Source organism: Mastomys coucha, unplaced genomic scaffold (assembly GCF_008632895.1).
Source record: "Mastomys coucha isolate ucsf_1 unplaced genomic scaffold, UCSF_Mcou_1 pScaffold15, whole genome shotgun sequence".
Classification (NCBI taxonomy): Eukaryota; Metazoa; Chordata; class Mammalia; order Rodentia; family Muridae; genus Mastomys; species Mastomys coucha.
Genome location: NW_022196897.1, coordinates 145,560,339 through 145,581,482, shown reverse-complemented (window position 1 = coordinate 145,581,482; position 21,144 = coordinate 145,560,339). Strand labels below are relative to the sequence as shown.

The window sequence follows — 21,144 nt, the reverse complement described above, 5'->3', positions numbered from 1 at the left end:
GCAGGGGGATTTCCAGGGAGGGAAGTTTCCTTGCAAGCCCTTGCTGCTGAGAGAGGTCTGTTTTCAAGCCTGCTTTGCTAATTTCCTAGACTTTTTTTTTGCTTCCCCCCTAAACATTTAAACTTAAATAGCTATATAAGTTCAAATGCTCTTTTATAGACTGAAATAAACAGCTTTTATAGCCTGAAAACAGCAGACTTAGAGATCAACTGCTCACCACTGAAGCAGGCATGTTTAAGCTAAAGAAATAGAAGCATTCTCTTCCTTATTGGTAGCTATATTTTTCCCCAAACTAATGGGAGGCGATGTATAAATTAGCTGCCATCTAACTTGTCAGGGGAGGACATTAGTGCAGCCTCCAGGCATTTTGCTGCAAGGCTGCCCCCGTCTGGCTCCCACCACAATTCACAGATGATGGTTCCTTCAGGAAACATGAATGCTTAGCTCTTCAGCCACAGAGAGTTTGAAGGCAAGGCGAATTCAGGGTCCTGGTTGGCAAGCAGTTTTTCTCCATCTTCTGGCCACCATTCCTGGTTTCTCACCTGGTGCACGCTGTGTAAATGTGTTAAAGTAAAATAAGGCCATCCTTGATTTCTAAAGTAGCACCAAGAGCCCAATAGCACACTAGTCAGGGGAAGAAAATCCTGAGGACAATTCAAGCTCTTTTACTGGAGGTAACCTTTTTACTCCAGGGCATTATAATCCTTTACCTTAGCGTTTTCTTCCTCTTGGGCTTAGGAAGTAAGTAGAACACTCACAGCTAACTATGAAATAGAGCCTAGTACTTGTCAAACATACACACACACACATACACACACATACGCATACACACACACTTGGAAGACCGCCCTAATGACCTCATCTTATCTAATGACATCAGCCATGACTGTGTTTCCAAATATTATCATATTCTGGGTTACTGTGATTTGGATTTGAACATATAACTTAATCCATAATAATATTCAGTAACATTTTCTGAGAGACTATCCTTACTCCAGTAAATGGCTCTGTGCCCATGCATGCATTGACAGTACTAAGTGAACTTGGTGGGTTTATACAAAGAACAACTGAAATCAGTAGGGCAAACCTGTGATGGATACAGAGGAGTAACTAGAGGGAAGGGAATGGGGGTGGACATGATCAAACCTTATAAGTGCTTGTATGAATTCTCAACAATAACAAATAACTGAAAGATCACTAGGGGTACCTTAGACCCTAGATAACCCAGGCTGCAACCAAGATGTCACTGAGCTGATTCGTAAATTACGTACAGAGGAAACTTCCTTCTTAGATGTTTCCCATACTGGCCCACTGCCAGGCATTTGTATCTCTCTCTGTCTCTCTGTCTCTCTGTGTCTCTCTGTCTCTCTCTGTCTCTCTGTCTCTGTCTCTGTCTCTGTCTCTCTGTCTCTGTCTCTCTCTGTCTCTGTCTCTGTCTCTGTCTCTCTCTCTCTCTCTCTCTCTCTCTCTCTCTGTCTCTCTCTCTGTATCTTTACTGTGTGTCTACTGTTCTTTAGTTTCCAGTGTCTTTCATTTACATCTTCCTTAAATGCATCAAATTCATGTTCCAAACTCATGCATGCCACAGCACTTCTGTTTAGCTCTTTATCAGCTTATCCTGTCCCCTCTGATAGACAGATGGAACCCCATTATGCTCTGAGGACTCCTTGCATGGTTCTCTGGTCTCATTTATTTCTCTCTATGACTGTATATTGAAACAGTAACCATGCTAAGGTATTGAGGACAGGAAACAAACTAGAGATGAGATATAGAGAGCTGAAAAGGCTTTACTGTTTAATAGTTTTCTCTGAGATTGAAACCTTCCATCATTCATGGAAGCTCTTTAAGCAGAAAGATAAACAAATCAAAACAGCTTCAGAAAAATTCCTGAAACAGAGCAGACTCACCAGACCTCTCCCTGCCACAGTAAGCAATAAAAACTGAGAGTCTCTCTCATACAAGGAAGGCTGCAGAGAAGACTCTGACACCAGCCCAGCTGCCTTGGAGAACCCAGAAAACAGCCGAGGTGCTGGAGCTGCCCAAACTGCCTGGACAAAGTTTAGACTGGAGTCACTTGGAAAGAGCATGCTCCAATCCATTGACCTGACAGCAGGGTGTGCAGTGTGCTCTGGGTATCGTAGTTTTTGTGAGCTACCTGAGTGCTGAGGTGGACCTTGATGTAGCTGTCTTTGACTCATTTCTGCTTCTATAAGTAACCCCTCACTTGTACTCCTTCAGGTAACTTCTAAAAAACTATTGGACTTTAGTGTCATCCATACTTTAGTCTGTTGAGGGATCCCTATCCAAGGTGGCCAGACTTGTAGCATCTCCCCAGGAAAAAGTTTTGTCATTATAACAAGGCTGACAAGCTAGCAAGCTCCATTAGGACCATTAGCAAGTCCTGAAGAGAGACAAGAATCTGTGGGGGTCTGGTCTCCAGTTTGGAGTTCATCTCAAGCCTCCTTAGAATGACCTAGAACTGCTTAGGAAGGTGTAACCCATTCAACCCTGAAAAGAGCAATGCTCAAAAAACCCCAAACCAGCTGCAGGAAGCTCTTGCAATATGTGTTCTTTCTCCTGGCTTCCAAATTACCAAGCTGCTCCCATCTGTCACTTTGTGGTGAATAAATTTAGAGGGATTCCTTGGAAAGACTAAATAGGGGCTTTGTATTTTTGAGCCATTGACCAGAGAGGTCTCTCTTTGCTTCCTCGTCTCAGTCAAAGAAAATGGAAAGACATAACCTTCTTCTTTGCGTGAGATAGAAAGACTTGATCTTATATATGGCAAGGTCAAAATGTGTGTGTATGTGAGTGAATGTGTGTGTGTGTGATTCTGTGTGTGTGTGTGTGTGTGTGTGTGTGTGTTTCTGTGTGTGTGTGTGTGTGTGTGTGTGTGTATGTCAGAGAGAGAGAGAAAGAGTGAGAGACAGAGAGGGGGGTGGGAGGGAGAGAGAGAGGGAGAGAGAGAGAGACTGTGTGTGTGTGTGTGTAGTGTGTTTATATGTGGTGTGTGTGTGTGCACACATACACATTTTCATGTAACAGAGAGTTGTATACCAGACCCTGGGAGTATCACCAGGGGATGCATGATGTGTATCTGTTGGGAATGTTTCACAGGCTTTTTATTGATTTTCTTCATCTTAGGTAGGCTGTATCATAGCCTGTATACACATCATCACATTTCAAACTTGCACTCATCAGAGGAGGAATCATCACTGTCACACCCTGGTTGCATGAAAGCAAACTGAGGATCTAAAGTGAAACATGCTAAAATAGAAGAATCATCAAATTTCTATCAAAGCCTCTTCAAGTCTGAGCCCACACTCCAACCAGAATTCTTCATCCCTTTAGGACTGGGCACTTCAAATACTGTTCCTCCCATTCTGTTACCTCTGAGAGGAGAAGGTGGGCACAACTCCTAGTGTTCACCAGGCAATAGTAGGTTGTCAGTGAGTGCTTCTCTACACAGACAGAAGCGTGAGCAGATGTTACTGCTCATCACAATTGGCCGAGCTCAGGCCGATTGTCTCAGTGTTCCACTGGCTTTAGAATCAGTCTCAACCTTACTTAAATAGCATCCTACGATCACTCTGTATTGGTCATATTAGAAGACAGACAGCTAATGCAGAGTATCACAATGCCCCTGGCTGACACAGTATCTCTTAAAGGATCTGTACCTCTCAGGAAAAGCCAGTGGCGTCCCTACAGAGAAGTTAGTACCCCAAGTCTAACTCCCTGCCCCAATATTTCAGATTATTTCCTTTTCAGAAACACAGAACTGCTTTCTGTGTTTTGCCCATGTTTTGACCTGTTCCCAAGAGCTCCATGCTTTGTCCTGGTCCCTGGCACTGTGCTGTGTCCACTCAGCCTATTTTCCAAGCTTTCCTTTTTTCCCCTCCTCACTCCCCACACATGTGTCTCCTCCCTTTTCTGAGTCTAGTCACTAATAATGCTCACTCCTGATGAAAAGCCCAGCTCTGTGGGAATCCATGGCGAAGGAATGTCAGCAGCTGCCAGGCCTGGGTCATGCCAGGGTCATTGGCCTGGTCGCTTTCTGCGGTTTCTGTTGGCCCAGGTTTAAAGGTATTCGTCAGCGCCAGCCTTACCCCCATCCATGCAGGCCTACACCTTTGATCCTTTGCAGGCCTCTGACCATAACCACATCCGAGGAGCTTATAACTTGTAAACTGCTGCATCTGCCTTCTTTAGATGCCCATGGTACTTTGTTTCTCTCTCCGATGTTGCAGTGAGAAGCACCACATATTGCTAGCTAAGGTGTCTGGATTATTTGTCCATAAACCTACACCTGGGTAGCCTCTGCTCACACTTTATATCTCAGCAGACAAAACTATTACTGCCGAAAGGCCCCCAGTCCAGACACAGAGCTTATTACAAGGTAAATTATTTTTATTAAAAGATTGACTTTTATTCTGGTATATATATCCACAAGGTAACGAATGATGTATGTCTCCCCACCACTATCTCCCCAGTGGCTGACAGTGGATGTGCCTACAACTGTGGGAGACATGAGTGCCTTTCCTTGGTGCCATGCATTTATTTATCTGTCAAGAGTGTGGCTCTTCATACTCTTTCAAGTACAGATAGACATGTGATGTTTCGCTTTTGTCTTCTACTGGAGAATGATTCTACACTCTATAGTGATCCATATGACACTTTAATTTCTGTGATTTCTCTATCTTTGATGACAAGAGCTCTTGCTTTTCAGTGGTTATTTTATTATCCTAAGGTAGGTTGTTGATTGTGATGACCAAAGATTGACTGAGAGTAGAATACTCAAGATCATTATTTTTGAAGAATACTCTATGTATGAGTTGAGTGAGGAATTATACCAAAGCATCTAATAAATACATGAGAAATCACTTCTCAAACAATGATTCTATGTTTGTATAACCTTTAAGGAGCATTACTTTTTCAGAGTTTGATGATGTCTGTTCTTAGAGCCTGAGTTTACTGTTTCTTCTTTCTCTGCTCTGTATTTTATGATATACTGTTTCCTGTATGTCTCACTGAAATTTTACATACCCATATCTTCATGCAGATATAGAGACATATACATACATATGATATAGATACAGCTAAGTACAGACATCAGAATTCTTACTATTTCAATGAAAACAAAAACAAAAACAGAACCTTTCATTCTAATCAGGTCTAAGGGTACACAGTGGTAGCCCCAGTTGCTCTAGAGGCCAAAACAGTAAGATCACTTGGGCTCAGAAGTTCAAGGCTAGTCTGGAACATTATACAACATTATCCTGGAAAGAAGAGAGGGGTAGAAGAAGGAAAGAAGAAAGGAAGGAAGAGCAGGAAGACGGAAGGGAAGAAGGAAAGAAAGAAGGAAGAAAAAGAAAGGAAGGGAGGAAGAAGCAAGGGAGAGAGGTTGAGAGAGGGAGGGAGAAGGGGGAAATTAAAAAGAAAACTAAAATTTGCTTAAATATTAAGGAGAGTTCAATACCTCACACAAGTTCAGAGCCAAAAAGTCTGGGCCTCAGAGAGTAGGACAAGAGCTTAAATGTTTCTACAGCACTCATGTTGACCTACTGTGTGCTTCTTGCTTCTTGCTCATGGAGGATAACTGTTTTTAATACTCTTCTCTATATCTGATGAAGGTTACCAATAGCAACTGAGGTTGGCATCCCTCCTCCTTCACATTGTATCGATGGCCCTGAGGTATGGGAGGCTGCTTTTATACTGTGAAGAAATGGACCTTCTGTTTGGAAGCCACTATGCTGTGTTGGGTTAAATGTAACCCTCAAGTAATCATTGTGGTCAAGTAGAATAGGATGGTTGTACTAAGCTAATGAAAGACTCTTGCTGCCCACCCATCTTATCTCAAGAAGACATGGAAGGGATGTGCTCCTCCATTAGAAAACAGCAGTGTAGGTTACCAGGAGTAAAACTAAGAGACATCCTTGCTATGGCATGGCAGTAAAATCACATCTGTTTATTAGTCAGTTCATTGATAGTGTTATAGTCTGGTACCTGCCATGTACTAAAAAAGATGAGGATTCATAGAAGCATATAGAAGGATTACTGCTGGTGAAGACTTTTCGGGCCTCTACTGCTGTGTGAATTTTCTAGGAGAGATCCAAAGAAATATCTGTTTATCTCAGATTGTTAGGCATCTGGCCAAAGAAATCCATCCTACCAAATCCATCCTGGAGAACCAGTGAGGTTAGGGGGATTATTTACAGAAGCATGGGTGACCCTGGCAGCTGTACTACATTTACTAACCCAAGTATGGAGGACTTAGGAAAAGTTGCAGCACTGAAAAGTCCCACACCCAGGAAATTATTGATGCCTTAACTAACCTTGGTGTAGGAAAGAGGTTTGTGAGGAGCTAATGAGCATCCTAGGACTCCCCATCTACAAGGCAGTGTTACTAGGTTTGATTTCATGAGGGTTTCTTGGCGATCATAGTGCTCTACGTGATGGCGATGATCATGTCTAATCCAGAGAGAACAGCTACACCTGCTGACTGTCTACCAGAATAAGATTAGTACTTGTAAAAAAATATTTGAGATGACCTCAAAGAGGAGGTTACTATGAAGATGTAAAGAGGACATGTAGACTTGGGACTTTCCTGGACCTTAAAAGGTGTCTCTTTTCCTGGCATAAGGATAGGTGAGGTGACTAGAGGGATGTCACCATGTCATAGGGACTAAGGCCATCTGGCAGCAGGGTAGACCAATAAGAAGCCTGAGCTCAGGATGAAAGGCTGAAAGTGGGAGGAGGAGAGGGGATGAGGGAAACACATGTGACAGCCAGATGCATCACTGTTCAAAGAAGCCCCGTTGTTTTATAAGAGTTGATTCTTAACTGTACATCAGAGAGGAATCACTACACAGAAAAATAAATAATTTAGCTACTTATCTTTCACTATAAAAAGACAACACAATAAAATGTCTTTACATTTCAAAATGTGAAAATATTTTTTAAAATCCTCCTGGTTTAGGAAAAAATACCATAAAGTGTTACATAAAAGCCAAATGTCATAATAGCTAAAACAGTGAGGAGTAAAAGCATTTAAATTTTAAATTAACAAAGAACTGAGATAATATTAAGGGAATAAAATTTTAGCCTCATATAAAAATGCAAATATCTTTAATGCATAAAAGGATTCTATAAGTGACCTAGAGAAGGGAGTATAAAAAGACAAAAGAACAGAAATAATAAATAATATGATCATGAAAACATATCACACTGTAAGTTTTCTAATTGAGAGTAATTAATGTTTGTTATTTTAGTGTATGTTGTATATCATCCTAGCATGGATACTCTTCTTAAAAGGACAGTAGCACAAAATGCTGTCAAAGTTTTCAAAATGGGTCAGCAATGTAACCAAGTAGACTTGATTTAAAATATACAACAAAAAAAAATAATGTGAACTTAAATGTATATACAAGTATGTTAGTAGGAATCATTTGTGATAGGAAATCATTGCTATAAAAAATAGCACACTGTTTAGTAACAGGTAAGATTAAGTAAACAATAGCTATTCAGACAATATTGTTTAGTGAATTAAAGTCCATGCTGTGGAAAGATAGATAGATAGATAGATAGATAGATAGATAGATAGATAGATAGATAGACAGACAGACAGACAGATAGATATCAGTGTGGGAAGATAGGTAAGAAACTTCTAGACATTCCTAAAGCTTTATGCGTGCTGCAATGCCTAACCTGTAAAATTTTTACACACATGTACCTCACAAAAGAGCTGAAGCTACTCTATGAAAAAGCCAGAATATCATAGTTAATATGGAGTAGTAAAATTGTAGAATTTCTTCTCATTTTTTCTATGCTCACTTATCTTTTTTTCCTTTTATTTTCTTAGTAAAATCTTGAACATGGTATGTATAATGAAAATACGTTATTTTCACTTAAATGTTGAATATAGTCAATCATTTCATCGAAATCCACTAAAAATGATGGTCAGTTAGGTCTAGAACTCTATGGAAGGAAGAGATAGGAAGCAGAGATGAAGAAACAATGATGGAAAAGGTTAAGTTGGGATCTGGAAGATGAAGCCAGTTCTGACTAGCTTTGTAGGAACATGGTGCACACACAAGGTTAGTCCAGGGTTATGTATCAACACAGAGAGACTAGGAGAAGGTTACATAGGAGGAAAGAAGACAAACAAAATGGAAAACAAGCTGCCCTTTATGGATTACAACAAAACATAAAGTTGCATTTAAAAGAGAATTTAATTACTTCCTTTTAACTCATCAATCATTTGTTGGGGACATCTTCTATGTTAAAGTACAGGACAACAGAAGGTAAAGGAGAATGTGAGATTCACATATCTAACATTAAGGAGCTCAGAAGAAGTGGTTTTCAGCTTCTACCTTTGCTGCAGTAATCAGAGACATTTCTGTCTAAGGAATATATTCTGTGTCACAAATTCACAAATTATTGTGTCTACCTAGCTCAGGAAAGTGGGGCTTCACCTTGCCAGGAGACAGAGGAACATCCATGGCCAGAGGCATTCCTGATCATCCCCTGAAGTGGAAATTTCTGGTTTAATAACTCAGCTATGTTAAATGATATTTTTCTGGAAGCTGTCATGTGATGTTTTCTGGAAACTGTCTCGTGAGGACATGTGATATTTTGCTGAAAGCAGACATTTGAGAGAGCATGTGATGCTTAGAAAGAATATAAATGGAACCCCACAGTGAGAGGATGCTCTTACATTGCTATGCTGTGCAACACTTCACTTCTTCACTGGTCTTTGCTGGTCTTCACTGGTCTTCACCAGTCTTCACTTCATAGAAAGAAATGTGCCAAAAACCTTCTGGTGGTATTCTTGCTTATTCTGGCCTCTTCCACTGACCCATGCCCATTCAGCAGAGCCTTGCCATTTCTGCTGGATGGTGCTACCGCAACTGATTCAAGTTTGGTGTTTGATATTGACTTGGATTGCTAGTATCCTGAAAATAAAGAGTATAATCATCCCCAAAGAACTACAACTAATCAAGTCTGCCACCTGCATTTCCTATTAACCTTCTTTCTCCCCTGCCTCTGGTCTAGAAGGTAAGTTGAAATATTTAAGAACTCTAAATAAAGTAGGGTTTGAAATATCAAAGCCCACAGTCCTCTTCCAAAATGGGAACTTGGTCTTCAGAAGGAAACCTTCCTCCTGAGAGATTGAGATCTTAGAAGCCTGAAATCTGAGTGTCTCGCTGCCTGTTCTACTTTTCCTGAGGGATGTGACCAAGTGTTTTTTTTTTTCAAACAAGATAAGGAACCAATAGAAGACCAAGCTAATGATTCTACTAAAGTCTAATCTGGCATGCCAGTGTGCTTGTTGGAGTTACTTATGAGAGCCAGGATGATTCACATGGCTAAAAGCCCACCAAATCTGGCCAATGAGTAAAGGAAGCAAGAATTGCAAGCAGTTCAGCAGGAAAGAGTGTCTTCTCCCCTCAAAGCTCTTTACTACTTCCATCATCTTGAAGAGTGGCCTAGTAACTCTTGTTAGTTTTAGGAACTTCCTGGGACTTGAAAATTATTTACTGAGTTACATGAGCCTCCCTCTTCTCTTCTGAATGATATAGTGTGCTGTAAAAATTGTACTGGGGGATGTATAAGCTAAACTTAACAAAAGACCACACCATGACACAGCAATTTCCATTCTTCAAGAGCTAGGGTTATTCTTAAAAATATCTGAGTCAAATGAGCCACAAACCAATAGCAGCACCTAAAGGTCTATCAATGGGACAGATAAAGCATTGCATTAGATAATAGTGTACTAAAAGAGTTACTATTGCTGTGATGAAACACCATGACCAAAAGCAAGTTGAGGAGGAAACAAGGTTTATTGGACTTATATATTCACATCATTGTCCATCTCTGAAGGAAGTGAAGGCAGATCTGATGCAGAGGCTATAAAACTGTATTGCATACTGGCTTGTTCCTCATGGCTTGCTCAGTCTGCTTTCCTATAGAACCTAGGACTACCCACAGTGGGGACACCACATACAATGGACTGGTCCCTCCCCTGTCAATCACTAAGAAAATGCTCTACAGATTTTCCTGTAGCCCAATCTTAGCAAGGTATTTTCTTAGTTCAGGATCCCTCCTCTCAGATGACTATATTTTATGTAGAGTTGAGACAAAACTATTCCACACAAATAGCAAGATGTGTACAGCACAAAGCCAAGATACTGAGTGAGCTTTGTACCATGGTGCTTCAGGACAGAAAAAGCAATTATAAGTTAAAACTCATGTGGATACAGGGGTTGGGCCAGGATGATTTTTGTTTCTTATTTTGATTGTTCCTGACAGACATATGTGGCAATATAGTTAATAGAACAGTGTTTAGAAAGATGGAAAGTTTAGAGGGAGATTATGAATCCACTGTGGTTTCAACCTTTTTTTTTTCTTTTTGTAGTAAAGGTCCACTGTATACAATCAGAGTCCTTAAATCCAAAACTAATACATAAGCCTCAGGACGCAGCATCTTTAGGAAGACTAGCAGGTAAGGAAACAATGCAGATAAACCTGCAAGCCTTGGGCTTACCAGGCATGACCTTTTTTAAATAAAGTGGGTGCACAAGAGACCATGGTAAAGAAAGGTCTTGACAAAACGTATGGGTCAATGAGCCAGACTAAATGTGGCTGTGTGATTAAGCAGAGGATGTTCTATTTAGCTCCTACCTTAAATTCTACATTCATGGAGGTTGAATTAATGAGATTTTACCATGCAAAACTCTGAACTCACAGAACAGATAAATCAGTAGAGGTTTAGCACGTGGTTCAGAAATCACTCAAGGCTTCATTTCAGAACCTTCCTTTGTACCTCTATTTAGAATAAGATTTAATTTGCCGGGGCAGCTGCAGTACAGGGGGAGGAAGGCAGGACTCGATTTCCTGGCAGACTTGCCATTTATGGGCTGTGAGATCTGGGAGGAATAATACCTCCCTCACAGGTGTTAATGTTAGCACTGAAATGGATGATGCATGTGAGGGCCCAGGGAAGCCATAGTGCAGTAACAAATGTGCAAGCTTGGCTTGCCAGGCCATGGCAGCCCTGGGACGTAAAGCAGGTCAAATGCAAGTATTGCCAACTTGCCCAGCTAAGAGATGGAATGCTTAACTCTACATATATATCTCCTCACGTATTTTGGGGTTATGGTCCAAACTGTTCTTACAAACATGGATGCCTCTACCACTCCAAGCATTCTGAGTGTCCCTTGCTTCTGTTTTTACTGTTACTGCTAGAATTTTCCATTCAGTGTGAAGATAAGGATACCTATGATCTTGTCATATTATGGAACTTGCTTGTCTATGCAGCTAAACATATGTCTTTCTGCTAGGGAAACAGTATACTAAAAAATGAAAATATCCTTGCTTGGTTGCCTTTGACTCCATAACAGATCATCACACAAACTGTGCTACTTCCATGATTTTGCTCATACATCTACAGATCAAATAGGACTCAGACTCAATAGAAAGAGCATCTCAGGTCCACAATGATGGGACTGCAACTACACAGAGCTCACTGAGTCACATCTCTATAAGCTGATGCTGTCTGATAGCCAGAGGCCCAGCTAGGGCTGAGACAATACACCCTTACATGATCTTAATATGTAGCTGATTATTATATATTTATGTGTAGAGTCTGGCCTCCAAGAGGGTGGATGTCTGTGTTCAAGAGAGGAAGCGGTATTACTTCTCACACCCTACTTTCATTGCAACATATGATGTTTGCTACAAAGGAGCCATTCTTACTTTAAGGGATGGCATATGATCAAGGGTAAGGGTACTTGACTCCCTCTCATGGTAGAAGTATCAAGAATTTCCAGATAATACATTAAAACCACTATACCTTTACACCAGAATATAGTTAGAACCAATTCCCAGATGTAAAGTTTTACACTCTGTGACATGAGCTACAAACATGTTTGTCCCAGCATTAGCAGTTTCTGAGACTTTATGACTTACTAGTGAAGCACCGTTCACCATTTTATTAGCAGGGTTTTCTTGAAGTCCATTTACCCCAAAACCCAGACATGGCCTCCCCGGTGCTAAATTGGGGAAATGGGATTCTTCTATACTTAGAATCATGGTTATATTTGTGACCTGTATGGTTGGCCACTGTCATGTAGCTAGAGCTACCTTTCAATCCTATATTACCTTTTGATTAGAGTTCTGCTGACCTCTTCAGACAGATCAGCTTCCTCCTGGGACTCTGGATTAACCAGGGCATGGGGAACTCATGAGGATGGCAGAGACACGAGAGAGCAAGCAGAAACAGGTGAGGGCTCCTGAGTCCTATTTCAGAATCAGCTCATTCTTACTTCCACCCCACCAGCCGTTGGCTAAATCAGATCAAGATGGCAACTCTGAAGTCAAAGTTCAAGGTTACATCCTGCAACACTGAGTGTCTGTAGAAGATGCAGGGCAAGAGGGAAGAGAAAGAGCCACTTATTGAAGAATAAGCATCAATTTTTACATGTTGATTCTCTCTTGTCCTCATAACAAGATTCCTAATTCCAGCCTCCATAACAGTTTTGCCAAATAGGTTTCTATAGTCCTGCTTATGCGTGATGTGACACAGATTTCCTGTAAATCAACAGAATATAGTTAGAGCCATTTTCCAGCTGAGAAGGTACTGTGCTCTCAGCTGAGAGGACTGACCCCAACCATGACGTCCTTTCCTGACTGCCAAGGCATGACAAGGAGGAGGTTGCTAAAACTTTGGATTCAGGAGTTTGAATTATAGAGTCGTGTGCTCATTCTGGAATAAGGGAGGCTTCACTGGTACAATCTTGAGACACAAACCAAAAACTGAGAAGAAATCAACATGAGCAACACCATAAGTCTATCTGTAAAGAATTCTTTTAAAATAACCTTTATTGAGCTGTGGTGTTAGCTTTTTCAAGCACAACCCAACATAAGACTTGGGTTCAAATCCCAGCATTCTTGTACAAAGTCAAATACAGTGGTTTGTGCTACAATCCCAGCACAAAGCAAGAAAAACCAGAGGATGCCTCTGACTTTCAGGATAACCAGCCTAACCTAATGGGTAAAACAAATCCCACATCTCAGGGAGAGGTTGTTCTATAGCAATAATAACAATAATAATAATAATAATAATAATAATAATAACAACAACAACAACAACAACAATAACAATTAGAAACGCCTAGGAGTGATATCCAAGTTTGACCTCTGACCTTCATGCATACATGCATAAATAAATATTATCTTTTCTATGTATGGAGGAGGTCAGGATTGGGTTAAGATGGGAGTTAGATGGTGGTACTATGGTATACATGTACATACAAACATGCATGTAGAGAAGCAGTTAGAATCAGGCAGAAATAATTAATGTTATAACAGTCACACATTTATGTAAATGATATTTTTCAATGCACCAGAATATAATGCCTAGGTTCCTTTCCTCAAAACTCTATTGATGTTCAGAGAGTATTATATACTAAGAAAATAACATTTTTTTTTACTATATTACAAAACAGAGAAACACTTCTCTACCTTGCTACCATTCGAACATAAACACATTCCAGTGTAACAAATGGAAACATTCCAACCTAAGCATAAGAAGGATCTTAAAGTAAGTGAAAATAATAAACAAGCAGTGATGTCCTTGGAGTCTCTCCCTCCTCTCTGTCCTCCAGCCCTCTCACACTCATTAACTTATAAGGCAGGCTGGGTGTGGGGCAGCCTCCACAATGACAAAGGGTAGAGCTGTCGGGGACATCAGGAAGCTGCAGAAGGCTGAGCAGAAGGATGCTACCAGAGAGTTCAGAGCACAGACCTTCTTCTGGAATCCGTATCACCAGTGACAATGGTCCGTGTGAATTCACGTGTTTAAAGGAAGCTGTTGACTTGAGCATCTATCTTCTAGGCACTCTTGCTGCTTTGTTTTGTATATCTTTACTGTGGAGAGTCCAGTCAAGTTCACCTGTCTCAGAGCATGTGAAGCATCTCACTGGTGGAAACTGTCACCTCATAGAGGAAAGTCATGATTTTTCAGAGGGAAGGTTCCCATTAGATGTTGGCAACATGCCAATATGCCTAGTGGCGTGAGATGTTGGCAATATGCTGAAGCACCTCCTTCCAGAATAAATCCGACACCTCGTCTAAATGTTGAGAGGTACCAGAGATTATACTGGGCTGGTTCTTATCACAAAACTCTCAATGAGAAAAATCTCTAAGACACTTCAGCCTGTAGAACCCAAGTGCTAATTGGTTTGCAATTCCCCTTATTAGTGTGTCATCTACCTGGACAGCTTAGCGACTGGCTGGAAGCCCAGACCCTACCCAGCCAAATTCACAGCTCCCACAATTTGGAAGTGTAACAGCAGTGACAATTCTGCACCTTGTCCACATGTGGGCATACCCACCCCCCACATACATGCCTTCTCGCCGAGATGTAACAACTCTAACAGATTCTCACAGTTGCTAACAATCTCATTAGGCTGTTTGTGTGAGGAGAAAAGAAGATTGGTTATAATTTTTGCCGTAGCTCTTTGTGAACAGACTCTAGAGTTGCTCAAACTGGCTTGACATTAGATAAAGCCCTGAAGGTACCAGGGAGGGGGTGTCAAGAAGACTGGAGGCCTCTAAACATTATCTACACAGTAGATATGAGATGCTAAATGAAGGTTGTCAAGCTATGTCTTCCTTCCATTTTAAAATATTTTTTTTCTAGGCAATTGGGACATGTCATTTAGAAAATGTGATAAGATAGTGGGTTTTTTTTTTGGTTTTTGTTTTGTTTTCTTTTTTGCTTTGTGTTTTGTTTTATGGTGGCAGATCATTTATATGGCAGATAAGGAGCCAGTGAGGTAGCTGGAGCATTGGGTACTCGCAACCAAGCCTGGTGAGCTGAGTTCAGTTCCCAGAACCCAAATGATTGAAGGAGAACTTCCACAAATTCACACATTCTCACTCATAACATATACATGCACAAATAAATAAGTGTAAGAAAAAGGAAACAATTACATGTACAACTAGTGTTGTTGTGAATTATTAGTTTTTCATAATTTTAATGTAAACAAACACAGAATACTACTCATCTTAATACCACCTATGTTAAAATAGCTCAAAGTCTGTTATAATGTTAATAGAAATAAAGTAACAAGTCCTATAGCATTTTCATTATTAGTATCAATTCAGTGCTGCCTATCTTTAACCTTCCTGAAACTAGCCTGCCATTTGCAACCTGAATGTGACACTGACTTACATAGTGACAGTGTCTTCTATCTGGGAAACAGCCACTTAAGGCAGCTTAGTTCCTATTCTCTCCTCCCTTGCATTGAGAGTCCCTTTTAACTGTGGGAAAAGCTTTCTTCATGCAAATGGACTAAAGACACTATTTGATCTTCATTTGGAATGGACAATTCATATACATAATAAGATTTCTCATTTCTTTGGGGCTGGAAAGAGAGCTCAGGAGTTAAGAGCACTTCTGTTCTTGCAAAGGACCAGAGTTCACATCCCAGTACTCATGATAGGTGATTCACAAACACCTGTAACCCCAGCTCCAGGTGATCTCATGCCCCCTTCTGGCAGCCACAGGTATCCACAGTACACTTGTAGACACACAGAGACATATATATACATACCCATAAATAAAAATAACATTTAAAAAGAAATCTTAAACCTTCCTTATATTATCTTCTTCTTTTTATTAAAAAAAAACATGCAAACATGGAGAAATAACATGTAAAATAAGTATACTGGTTTGGGTTTTGAATATATTTTTATCACTGCTGTTTCTATTGTCAAAACAATAGATACACTGTTGGCCAAATAATTAACAACTTTTTTTAAATATGGAAAATGACCCGCTTCCCTTCTTCTTTTCTCAAGAGAAGATATCGTTGTTCTGTGTACAAATTGGCCCCAGTGATCTTCTAGATGAACCTAGAAATTAGGGAATTACATTATTTACAAACATCACAGTTCTTTCTAACTACAAATATATTGAGACTTTTAAAATGACTAAATCTAGAGAAGAAAGTAATTTCTATTGAGGTTTTCTTCCATGTATATTAAAATAGAGTTTAGACATCTTGGGGAAAACTACAAGATTGGCTTTAAATAATAAATGAGCAAAATAAGACACTTAGCTATAAAACATAAGAGGCGGTCAAGAGATGGATGATCTCCAGATCCATCCATTTCCCTAAGAATTTCATAAATTCATTCTTTTTAAAAGCTGAGGAGTACTCCATTGTATAAATGTCCCACATTTTCTGTATCCATTCCTCTGTTGAGGGACATCTGGGTTCTTTCCAGCTTCTGGCTATTATAAATATGGCTGCTATGAACATGGTGGAGCATGTGTCCTTATTACATGTTGGAGCATCTTCTGGGTATATGCCCAGAAGTGGTATAGCTGGGTCCTCAGGTAGTACTATGTCCAGTTTCCTGAGGAACCACCAAACTGATTTCCAGAGTGGTTGTATCAGTTTGAAATCCCACCAGCAATGAAGGAGTGTTTCTCTTTCTCCACAACCTTGCCAGCATCTACTGCCTCTTGAGTTTTTGATACCATTCCAACTGGTGTGAGGTGGACATCCTGAGTGAGGTAACCTAATCACAAAAGAACACATATGATATGCACTCATTGATAAGTGGATATTAGCCCAGCAGATTGAAATACCCAAAATACAATCCACAAACCACAAGAAACTCAAGAAGAAGGAAGGCCAAAGTGTAGATACTTTATTCCTTCTTAAAAGGGGGAACAAAATAACCAAGGAAGGACTTGCAGAGACAAATTATGGAGCAGAGACTGAAGGAAGGACAATCCAGAGACTGCTCCACCTGGGAATCCTTTCCATAATCAGTCACCAAACCCAGACACGATTGTGGATGCCAGAAAGTTCTGACTGACAGGAGACTGATATAGCTGTCTCCTGAGAGGCTCTGACAGTACTTGACGAATACAGAAGTAGAGGCTCACAGCCATCCATTGGACTGAGCACAGGGTCCCCAATGAAGGAGCTAGAGAAAAATCCCAAGGAGCTGAAGGGTTTGCAGCCCCTTAGGACAAACAACAATATGAACTAACTAGTACCCTCAGAGCTCCCAGGGACTAAACCACCAACCAAAAAGTACATATGGTGGGACTCATGGCTCCAGCAGCATATGTAGCAGAGGATGGCCTACTTGGTCACCAATGGGAGGAGAGGTTCTATGCCCCAGTGTAGGGGAATGCCAGGGCCAGGAATTGGGAGAGGGTGGGTTGGCAAACAGGGGGAGGGAACAGTTTTTTCCCCCAGAGGGGAAACCGGGAAAGGAGATATCATTTGAAATGTAAATAAAGAAAATATCTAATAAAAAAGAGATGGATGATAGATATAAAATGCTAGACATCATCATTTTAGAAATCAAAATTAATGTAAAAATTCACAGGGAGCAAACTCAAAATTTTAAAGAAATGTAACTTAGTGGTTATTGAATCTTGAATAAATGGACAAAAATATGCCCCAACTACATGATTAGTTATTTTATTATTGTTGTTTGGTTTTGGTAGTAGTTAATTTTTATTTTGTAGAATATTAAAGTAGTTGAGACAGTACTGAAATTGAAATGTACAAGTATTGAAATTGATATTATTTCCAGATTTGTATTTTCTTTATATCAAAATAGAATGGTGACCATTTCATTTCAGTTGAAGTTGGTTAACATTTTTGGTTGTTCTTGGGTGAATGGAAGTTGTCGATGTGATGATTGCAATGACACAAGGAATCAATTAGATTTTAAAAATATTGTTGATGTATTCTATTAATGTCAGAACACATGTTGTTTTCTCTGCCTCATGCTTCAAGAATATCTGGTCTGGCTACACCCTGGACAAGGAAGATGGAGCCCAGAAGAGTAAGCCGTGGCCAGAACACCACCAACAGTAAATATTAGCTGCTCTTGCTGTTATCAATTTCTTCTTATGTGCTCTTCTGGACAAGTCTGGCCAGCACAATTCCGAGGAACTGATAAAGTGGACAGAGGAAGCTAGACAACAGCACAAATTCCAGAAGTCTCTGAGGGACATTACTGGTCTGTGTGGTAGGAGTTCATTCAATCGAAACGCACAGTAGCTTCAGGATGGCTCTTCTTCTTCCTCTCTCATATCCATGTGTGAAGAAAATACAAATCTGGTAGGGAAGAAAGTTGAATGGGGATGGAGTGGTATGGTAGAAAGGCTTGAATTAGGATCCAAAGACTTTCCAAACTTTATAGCTGTAGGCTTAGCCTTGTGAAAATGGACATATTAAAGCTTACTTTTAGTGATGTTTTGGGAATTAAATGCTCTGCTTTTTACAGAGTGGCAGAGGCAGTTCTCAGCACATACTATGCCAAAAATAAACATTTATTAATGGAAAAAAAAGGAAGGAAAGAATTTATTTGTTTTCTATTACTGCAGAACAAATTACAACAGACTTTAATGCCCTACGACAAGACCTACTCATTACATAGCCCTGAGAGTTGGAAGCCCATATGGACTGCACTGGTTTCTCTGCTCAGCATCTCTCCAAGCTGGAATTGAGAGATGAACTTATTTCGAAGATACTAGAAAGAAGTTTCTTCCACATGCTCATTCAAATTTCTGGAAGAATCCAGTTCCTTGTGGCTGGATTTCCTTAATAAAATCGAGGTCTCTTTTTCTCACCAAATATCTGACAAGGACCACAGAATTTCTCATTTTTCATCATATCTTCAGAGCTGGCATCAAACCTTGATGATGAGGTCAGGCCTGGTGTAAAGGCCTATAATCCCATCTACTCATGCATCTCGGATAATGGTAGGACAAGTTCAAGTCCTGATTGTGCCACAAAATAAATTCAAGGTCAGCCTTGGAAATCCATCAAAAACCTTCCTCAAAACAAAATAAGAAAAAAAAAACATATTCTAGTAGAGAATTCTCTCTTCCTCCTTCATTCCTGTTTTGTTACCAGCTGGAAAGAATTGTCTGATTTTAAAGGAGCTCACTTAATTAGATTAGGCAGACTCAGATAATCTTTCTATTTTAAAGCCAAACATATGCTGTGTGATTTTCCCTGAGGAGATGCAAACAAACATCTACTCACCCCAGTCTGAACATTGGTGACTGACCAAAGAAGTATGTACCAAAGTCTAGCTTAGGAAATCAGTGAGTTGACTGTGGTTATTTTCAGGAGTGTGGATGATTCAAAGGCAGTTGCAAGTACTTCCCATATGGTCCAGCAGGTAGTATTCCCTTCTGCGAAGGCATCTCCTACATAACCAAAAGCCCATACCACCATGGGAAACAACTAAAAAAAAAATGTATTCCTGTAGCTTCCTTGCATGGCTTACAGTGGCCCAGCTAGTCGGAAAGTTCTCCACAGTAATTGTTACTTCAAGGGTAGGGGAAAGGCCTGGTGAGTCGTGTAAATTTCAGGAGCTTTCTTGAGGCTTGTGCATTTTATTTGTTTCCTGTGTCTTGTAAATTCAATTTATTTCTGGTTTTTAATGAAACTTACTCCAGAAGAGAATGTTTCAGATTGGGGCAATAACTATATACTGTCATGTCATCTAGGTAACATGATTGTGAAGTGATAGTTCTTGGCTTATAGGCATTATAGAGTGGAAACTTAGAGGCCGTTGTTAAAATTCTGTTCACTGTAAGATGTAAAGACAAAAAAGGAAATAATACACCATCAAAGAGCTACCTGTGATCTCTTTTGTTTTCATTTAGCTCTCATTACAACATCCTAACTTAGAGAAGAACTATGACCATTGAAGCATGTTTGTAAAGTCTTAATGTTAGTAGTTCTATAACTCTATTTGTTTGAAAATAAGAGAAAAAGTGCTCGAATATGGAAACCAGAGAGTAATCAAAGGTTTTATTTCTTTCTTGGAAATTGATACCTTGTTGGCCAGCTTACTCCACACAATGATTTACCTACCCTCTTACTCCTATATTTCTATCCTGTATTTCCTCAACCTTTCAGTATCTCAAGCCCTAAAACTATATACAATGATATATAAGATACCCTGAGTCCTTCTAACAAAGTAAAAAGAAACATGCTGGATAAACACTACCAACTTGGCCCTTGCAAGCGCAGACCTCTGAGGATTTTGTTTCATTTGTTTGTTTATGGTACTAGGCATTGAACCATTGGCCTAATGCATATTAAATAAATGTTCTTCCACTAACCTATAATCCAGCAAAATAGAGCCAGTCTTTTATCTGTCGAGCCCTAGGCTGTACAGCTTCCTTTGTTTGTTTCTGAGGCATTAGGGATTGAACTCAGGGCCTTGCACAGGCTAGGCAACTGCTCTATTGATCAAGACTCAACCCCACCCAATGACTTTAACAGATGCAAACTTCAAATTCTGTTGGAGAGTCATCCTCTGGGATATGCTTCATTATCTGGTTTTTCAGTTTAGAAGCTAGAGTCCTTATTCCTAACTACTAGACAACTGAGGAGTTACCAAAGTTATTCGGAATTGTCTGGGGCAGGGGTGTCATGTTCATGTTTATTGCACCACCACCTACCTTGTGCAAAACATGTGATTCTAAGAAAGCTGTCTGTGAACACTGTAGCCACAGATTCAATTCTACAGCATTGTAGTGTCATAGTACAATGCTCTCTTACCTATAAGAGAAGAGCAGAAGACATTCAAAACTTCCAAACAGACACCACCTGCTGAGGGTAGCCTGTGAGATGTAGTACTGTTATTTGGATCACTAAATAAGCATGCCCAAACTTAACTTTAATATGAAACTTGGGTCGCTTAAACAATTTTTTTTACAGTTTTAGTATCTGTTTCATCTTCCTTTCTTAATGGGAATTGCTTTTGAGAGGTTCTAATTTCTATTGGAGAGCCAAAAGGAAGACCATTTCTTTTCCCACTATTAATTCAGAATAGACAGGGAAACAGTGTGACTCCAGCTTGTTAACTCAGGAGTTCTGGCTGTCCTTGGGTGAGGGCCAGTGGCCCAGGAAAGAAGCCAGATGGGGTCAGAGACCTCAAGCTGACAGATGTGGCAGCGGAGGGTTCCAGGAAGAAGGATCAGAGGTTGGCCGAAAGACAGCCACTTGCCCAGATGCAAAACCCCGGGAGAGTGAAGGTGAAGGAAGGCCTGGCAGTGTTTGGCTGAGTCACGGGGGGGGGGGG

The 21,144-nt window shown here is 40.2% G+C and overlaps 1 long non-coding RNA gene across 1 annotated transcript; it reads right to left on the bottom strand.

Moving 5' to 3' along the window:
- Nucleotides 1-261: 261 nt before the first annotated feature.
- Nucleotides 262-3,462, bottom strand: LOC116092495. Its single transcript, XR_004119287.1, has 2 exons — nucleotides 3,391-3,462; nucleotides 262-552 (listed from the first exon to the last, which is right to left on the bottom strand). It is a non-coding gene; the product is annotated as an uncharacterized LOC116092495 (long non-coding RNA).
- Nucleotides 3,463-21,144: the final 17,682 nt, after the last annotated feature.